General features: G+C 48.2%; 1 protein-coding gene across 29 annotated transcripts in view; it reads left to right on the forward strand.

Annotated features, from left to right (window-relative positions):
- LOC105292562 overlaps positions 1–7,609 on the forward strand; it is a 713,386-nt gene that overhangs the window by 211,434 nt on the left and 494,343 nt on the right. For 23 of the 29 annotated variants that reach the window (XR_002780497.1, XR_002780494.1, XR_002780499.1 and 20 more), the window contains one exon: positions 4,572–4,745. The exons of 5 other annotated variants lie outside the window; for them this stretch is intronic. The gene's annotated coding sequence lies outside the window, so the exon portion shown is untranslated. Of the gene's footprint in view, positions 1–6; positions 4,134–4,571; positions 4,746–7,609 lie in introns of those variants that run through there. One more of the 29 variants, XR_002780530.1, reaches the window with a different exon arrangement.

The raw sequence follows: 7,609 nt of genomic DNA on the forward strand, positions 1-7,609 counted from the left end.
ATTTTACAGGGCAGAGAGCTGAGTCCTTCGTTGCCACTCAGGAAGCCTCTGCTGCGTTCCAAACTCGGGCTTTCCACACAAATTCTTCGGATGCTCACAGGACAGCTCCATAGGGCTGCTCTTCATACTTGCTTTTCACCATGGGGAAACTGAGGTTCTGTCAGATTAGTTGCCGAAGGGCCTTCAGCCGTTAACAATCATGGAGACAATGCATTTCCGAATTTTCTGACTCTAAATCCGGTTGGGGTTTTTCTTTTGAATTCTGTTGAGAAAGCGTCCTCTGTTCAAGGCACATTATCACTGGTCTCCGAGACCCCTCTCTTTCTTCTTTTTCCGTCCTGCGTGTCCATTTTCTTTGTTTCTCCCCCGTAGGCATCACCCAGCGTGTTTGCCCTACACCCCGTGCGTATACTTACTTACTCCTGTGTTGTTCTAATTGGGTGTTTTGTTGTTAATATAGACACATGGGATTCTGCTACAGATCTCTTTCTGGTTTTTCTTTTTACGCGATGCTGTCATCCCCCAGTCTCCTCAGTGGATTGGTTCCAGGACACCAAAATCCACGATGCTCAAGTCCCTTTTATAAAATGGCATAATATTTGCATATAGCAAATGTACATCCTCCTGTGTACTTTAAATCATCTCTAGGTTACTTATAATACCTAATATAATGTGAATGCTAGGCAAATAGTTGTTATAGTGTATTATCTGGCAGGAATGACAAGAAAAAAAATTCTGTGCGTGTTCAGTACAGATGAAACCATTGTGAGCCTAACTCCGTGGTACACGTCAGCAACAACGTAACATTCTTTTTCTCGAATATTTTTGATCCATAATTGGTTGAATCCATGCTTGTGGACCATATAGTTACAGAGAGCCAACTGTACCATCGTTTTTAGATCCAGTCTGGTGGTTCTGCGTACACCTAGCTCGTCAGAGGGGCTGCATCGACCCGCCTTGCCATTGGTCCTGCCACGTTTTCCTCTCTCGTCCCTGTTGAGGGACACGAAGAAAGCCCAGCCAAGTCCTGTGATGAACACCTCGCACCTGTACCGTGCGGACTGTGGGAGAGTTTCTCTGGCACGGACCAGGATGGATGAGTCATTGCACACTCATACCGAATTTCACAAGTACTGCCAGATTGTTTTCCAGAATGACTGTGCCGGTTTGCTCTTCCGCCAGCGGTACTATGTGGTTCCTGTTTCTCTCCATCCTCCCCACACCTGGTATTATCAGATGTGTCGGAAAGGATGCATTCGACAGCTCAGGCGCATCAGGCTCTGATTAGCATCCCTGTGATGCTCTCTCTTTTTCTGCGGCACACGTCACCTTATCATAAAAGCATTTTAAACAGGAAGAATGCCGCACAGGAGAAAAAGGGGTGTCCTACTTACTGTCTTCTATTAGGGAAGAAAATTTCCCCAGAAACCCCCAGTAGACTTCCCTTATTGCTCATTGGCCAGATGGGGCCAAATGTCCCCCCTAAGCCAGTCCCTGGCAGAGATAACAGGATCGCCATGGCCACTGTGCACCTCTCCCATTCATGTGGCTGCCTGCTCGGTGTCTGAACCAAACTGGGAATGTCTGGATGAGGACAAAAAGCAGTGGCCGATTCGTCACTCAGTTGCCACACACTCAGCCTTCCACACCAGATCTCGAATTTTCTCAGTTTTTAAAGCTCCCGTTGTCTCTTCTATTCAAGGGATTGTCCCCCCAAATCTGAGATGAACCATTTGCAGAGAATTTCTGAAGTGGCAAGCCGACCGGCGCATAACCATTGCCTTGGGGATTAGGTCTGCCCCACTCATTTTGGAATCTGTCATTCTCGTCAGGCGGACATCAGACTTGTTCCCACCCTCGCTGCCCCAACTTAGGTTTTTCTGTAGGTTCCCCATGGGAGAGGTCATGACAGAGATTCAAGGGGCCGAGTGCCAAACCTCCTGCCCGTGCCGTGACTGCGAGGCGGGATGCCTGCTGCGGGCAGGTAGAGAACAGCCGTCAGGGACTAGTCCCACCGCAGGTAGCAGCTTCCCCTCAGCCACGTGCACGCCATAGTAGCTCTTGTGTTTCTGCCTAACCAAAGAGATGAATTCTCAGCGACACCTGGTAGTTACAACTTACTACACTTACTCTGTGCGGGGCCACCCAGCAAGCATTTCGTTCCTATGATCTCATCACGTAACTGCCCTGACAGCTCCGGGAGAGCGTTTCTGTGTAATGGTTAAAGCACAAGGTCCATTTGGACCACCCACGGAATTGGTTCTGACTTTTCTTAGCTGTGCGATGTCGAGCAAGTTACTTCACCTTTCTGCACCTTAGTTTTCTCATGTGCACATGGAGAATGATAATAGCATGAGATAGGGACGCGATGAGTTTATATAAACACGAGCGCTTAGAGAATCATCGGCTTAGAGGACACACACAGTTCAGGCTTGATAAATATTAGTTGTTGCCATGTTTAAAAATGAAGAAACCAGAGGCTCTGAGAGGTCGACGTAGCAGATGTCAGACAGCGATGAGTAGCAGGAACATGACTTGACTGCAGGATTTTCTGACCCAAAAGCCGACCTCTCATCCATCCAGCTAGTCGTCATCACGAGTCGCTTTGTGGCTTGAGACAGCAGCGTCATTACTCTCCTTAGCAGTAAAATCAGTTTTCAGCTGCAAACCCAGCGATACTTTTTGTCAAGACGTAATCTCCGACCACCAACCATAAAGACAGCGTGAGGCTCCCAGCATCCGACCGATGCATAGGTCATTTCTAGAAGGTGGCTGGGGACACTGGGACATGACAGGGGGGTATGCCCCGGGACAGCAAAAGTACAGCTTTTAATTCCTGATGCAAGCACTAAACGTTGCTGGGCCTCAGCCGCCTCTCCTTTAAAATGGCGTTTCTGTTCTATTTCCACACAAGAAGGACATGGAAAGTGCTTTATAAACCGAAGACAGGGCTGCGTATCGAAGACTTCGGGTTTTACATATTACCCCATATTCTATTTCTTATCTCAATTCCCACTTAATACACGTTCACACAACATGTAAGTGTTGTGTTCCCCAAATCCGTGTTAGTCACTCGAAGGCTGTGGAAACCAGGGCTTCAGAATCTTCTGGAAGAGATTTTTCCTTGCCTAAGTGAAATGGACTACAGTCAGGAGCTGCTGGGATTTTCAGAGAGAGGGATGTGTAGAGCGTCTGCTGGTTGGGGGCAAATAGACAAAGTAGTTCCCTGCCACACAGGACATTTCTCTCGCCGAACTTTGTCGTCTGAGCATTTTCAGACGTAGGCGTGTTGGGCGCGAGGGACCAAGTGCTCACTCTGAATGAAGGATCGCGGGCTGAGTGGTTTAAGCAAAAAAGATGATGGCTTCATGCCCCGAATATTCCGGGAGGGCGTTTGAACCTAACCCTGCATAGCAAGTGACTCAACCGTCTTTCATTTTTACTTTTTTTAATTTAAACGATCGTCCCTCACTTTTCTTTCTTTCTCTTTCCCTCCCTCCCTCCCTTTCTTCTTTCCTCCTCTTGGCATGGAAAACATTCACACTGTCGAAAATTCAAAAAGTCTATAAAGATATGCAGTGAATGTGAAAATCTCCTTCGACATCCAGTTCCTCAGACATGTCACCCTTCCAGGAAGCAGCCAATGTCAGAAGTGCCTTGCCTGTCATTCTAGAGACGGTCTGTGCATTTGCAGGGAAATCCATGTGTGTATAACGTCTCCTTTTGTGTTGTATGAGGTGGCTGTGTTTTATAGAAGTGGTCTCCTACCTTTTTGGCACCGGGGGCTGGTGCTCTATGAGAATCTAATGCCTGATGATCGGAAGTGGAGCTGAGGCGGTGATGCTAGTTCTGGGGAGACCTGCGGATGTAGTCACCCTGCAGCCGGCCCTCTGGGAAACCCACTTCTCCCCCCAGGGCAGTGTTGAGACCACTCTCTGTTGACCCAGGTCCCTTGGCACCCGCGAGCCAGCCGAGGCCTTTGTTCCTTAAGTTGAGCTCCACACGAATCTCCAGGAACTGTTTTTCAGTGCAGGTTCTTGTTCGGTTACCCCGTGTGGTGCTGAGACGACGTGAATGACGAGGTCCCAGGGGACGCTGATGCCACTCGTCTCCTCCCTGACCCGATCCGAGAAGTAAGGAAGCAGCTCCTCATCCCCTCTGTCCCCTGCTCACACCACGTGCAATACCGGACACCACCTGGAGTGCTGGATGACGACATGCTTTCTGGCTGTGTCACCACTAAGCAAATGAACGTGCATGGTCACATTTCATCTTCCTGACCATCCCGTGAGGAGTAGGAGTACGATCTGTCCCTTTTTTTTCCCCTTAAGATGATAAAACTGCTCCCTCAGAGATGTTAAGTAACTCAGCAGAAGTCACACAGCTGACAGGTGACACAGGGACGTCCAAGAGGCGAAGGTCCTTTTCCAGTGTCCGCTGTCCTCCACGAGCTCGTGCCAGGACTGGGACGGTCTCTGAGCTCTTATAATGAGCAGGTCGGATGGCGAGCGTCATTTTCTGTTCTCCCCCGTCTTTATTTCTGAGGTTTTTATTCCCACGTCTTTCTTCAGGAGACTGGGAAGCACTTGACAGAGGAGACAGGCCCAGCAGTAACACGGACCCAGAGAGAAATGAATCCTTGTGCGCGTGACCAGAAGACACATTACAGTTGACAAAGAAGCCTGGGACAGGGCCGTGTCTCCCCGTGTAGAACACCGGCCCCCCCTTGCCGACCACCTTCTCCGGTAATACACGACACATTTTCCCAGCGATTTGGTCACTGCTGAGCTATCTTCATTTAATGTGGTTTTGACAGAATAGTCGGTCTGGAAATTTTATTTTCAATTAAACTTCCTTGTTGAACTGCCTCGGTTTTGAAAGGATTCCATTAGGATGGCTAATTATATAGCAGTTGCTACAAGGAGATATTTGCACTCAATTGCAAGCTCTTAGGTAATTCAAACCCAATGCTCTCTCTTTTTCTCCCCGGAGCTGTGAGTGACCATCTTTCTCTCACACTGCAGGCTTCTCAGGAGTTATTTTTAGAAATCCAAATCAAAACAGCAATTCTGGCGGAGGCCATTTCTAGCCTCGCAGGGTAAACCATATGGACTGACGAAAACAGCCAGAGTCGGTGCCTTTGAAAAGCAGCGAAACCATCCCCTCTGTTTGTGGGGGTTAAATCTGGGGGAACTGCAGACCGTCCTCTGTACTATAATATTCCTTTGTGAACTCTAACCGAAGTCAGATAATTGAAATTCCTTTAAAATTACCAAGGATTTCTTTATTTGCTAACTCAGTTGTCATGGTCGTTTTGTTTAAAGATGGCAGGCCTTGGCAGAAGGCACCGGGGACTCAGTGTCGGCCTGGAACTCTCGTGGAACGTGAAAGTCACTTTATTTTCTTTCTGTGCTGTTACCTTCTTTCACCAGGACACGTGTGACTCACCTCAGTACGAATACCAAGCAGGCGGCCCCGCTCGCTCCCTGATAGCACGAGAGCTCGCTGTGGGCAGGGGCTGTAGTTTTCATCATCTTTCGTGCCTGGCACATAGTAGATGCTCAGATAGTCGAATGAATAGATAGATGAATGAATACAATTCTATTGCTATTATTTTTCTCTTTCAAAAATTTATCACGTATTCCATAAATAGCAAATGAACGTTTTCACCTCGGGGGCAAAAAACTCTCCAAATAAGAGTGATGTGTTGTTGTTGTCGTCGTCTGTTGTTGGTTTTTATCACTGTCCCCAGTCCTCGCTCCCTCATCATCCTGGCTTAGCTGGTTACCACTTGGAGCACATCTTTACAGACCTTTCTCACGTATTTATGTACTTGATGGGGATGGCGGGACTGTTTTTTGTAGGCCTTTGATAAACAGATTATTCTGCAACTTGCCCGTGGGGGAGAAGTAATACATCCAGGAGTACGTGCTCTCCATGGCAGCTGCCTCATGCTTTGTCACCGCTATGTCGTCCATAGTACATGATACATAGGACATAGTACCTTGTGTGCCTTCGATGCCTTTTATTTGGACCAAATAAATTCTTAATCTGTTTTTATGCTCATTATAGTTCAGGATCTTTTCTCATGTACTCGTCGACAAACTAACCATGCCCGTCGCTATCTTTCGGTGATTATAACACACTTCATCAAAATTAGCCAACCGCTGTGGAGATTATGCCAAACCAGCAGACAGAATCATCTGAAATGATTGCCAGAGGGACCTTAACTCCCTTGTCTGCAGAAGGCAGTGCTCTAGTCACTGTGAAAGCCACAGCTGCAGATGGCGAGTGACGTGGAAGCCAGTGTCAGTTCTGCCCATAGCTGGCCGGGTTTCCTCGGTCATTTCCCTCCCTGGACCTTACTTTTTCTCATCTGTACAATGGACTCAGTGAGCCCCGTTCAGCTCACAGATTCCGAATGACGGGGCTTATTGACGCAGTCGCCGACACTGATACACACAGGGCATGAGCTCGCTCTCCGCTGTGTGTCAGGACGGGAAAGGGATGATTTTAAAATATATTTTTAACTTAATTTTAATTGAACACATTTGGTTATACTTCAATTACAATATATTTTAAAATCGTTAAATAGAGATTTGGCTCAGAGCTCTTAACTGAGTCAGTGTCACAAAGAGTCCATGGTTGGCCAGGACCTTTTTGCCTCTAGATCTTACTCTTGTTTCTTATTACTTTATTAGTCGATTAAAAATGTGTATTTTCTTCCTTTGCTCTGTGAGGCCTTTTTCCTAAGCGAGGCAGTATGGTACTGAGGAAAGAGACTATGGACCCCTGAGATCGACTTTCGGGTTTGTCCAGTTCCAGCTGTGTGTTTAGACAAGTCACTAACTTCTCTGGGTTTTCATCTATTAATATTACGATCCCAAATGAGCCAAGTGTTCACCCCCCACCTCCCTAAAAAAGTTGAAAACCACAGTCACTTAAGTGCGGTTTATCTGGCGTTTCTGAGCCTTGTCACCCACAGAGAGGTCATCTTGTGAAGTGACGAGGCATCTGAAGAAACCACCAAAAGCCATGAAATTGTTCTGTTTTACACAGAAATGTGCAGCTGCCGCGGGCCCTGGTGACATAGAACAAACCTTTCGGTAGGCTCTGCACCGCCATGATTCACAGGCAGAGTTCCCACCCCTGAGCCCTGAGACTGTCGATCGTGTCTTCCCCTGCTCTGAGATGCGGGACCACACGGGTCACGGGGTATGATTCACATGCCACCGGTGGGTTTCTCTGGTCCCATGAAGCTTTCCCACAGGAGGTGAGAGCTCTGGACCCTTGTCTTGGCATCACATATTGGTTTGGGGACAGTGTGGTTCTGCAAGGGAAAGGTCGAGGTCGACGGGTGTGAGAGCTGAGTGGGAGCTGTAGCCCCACAGGGTCTCTGGGGATTTCCCTTTCCTGCTCCCGACTTGGTTTTGCGCCCTTACTGTGAGCTTCTGTTTCCCAGCGCTCCCTGGGCTGTGCCCCCTGGTTGAACAAGGCTGTGCGGGAATGAGCCAGTCTGCGGTACTCTTCCACTGCAAGCTTCTGGGGCTCCTGGCGCAGGTGGTTTCACCTCTCCCAGCCTCCTCTTCCTGCCCTGCTGGGTCTTCAT

Source organism: Pteropus vampyrus, unplaced genomic scaffold (genome assembly GCF_000151845.1).
Source record: "Pteropus vampyrus isolate Shadow unplaced genomic scaffold, Pvam_2.0 Scaffold59, whole genome shotgun sequence".
Lineage (NCBI taxonomy): Eukaryota > Metazoa > Chordata > Mammalia > Chiroptera > Pteropodidae > Pteropus > Pteropus vampyrus.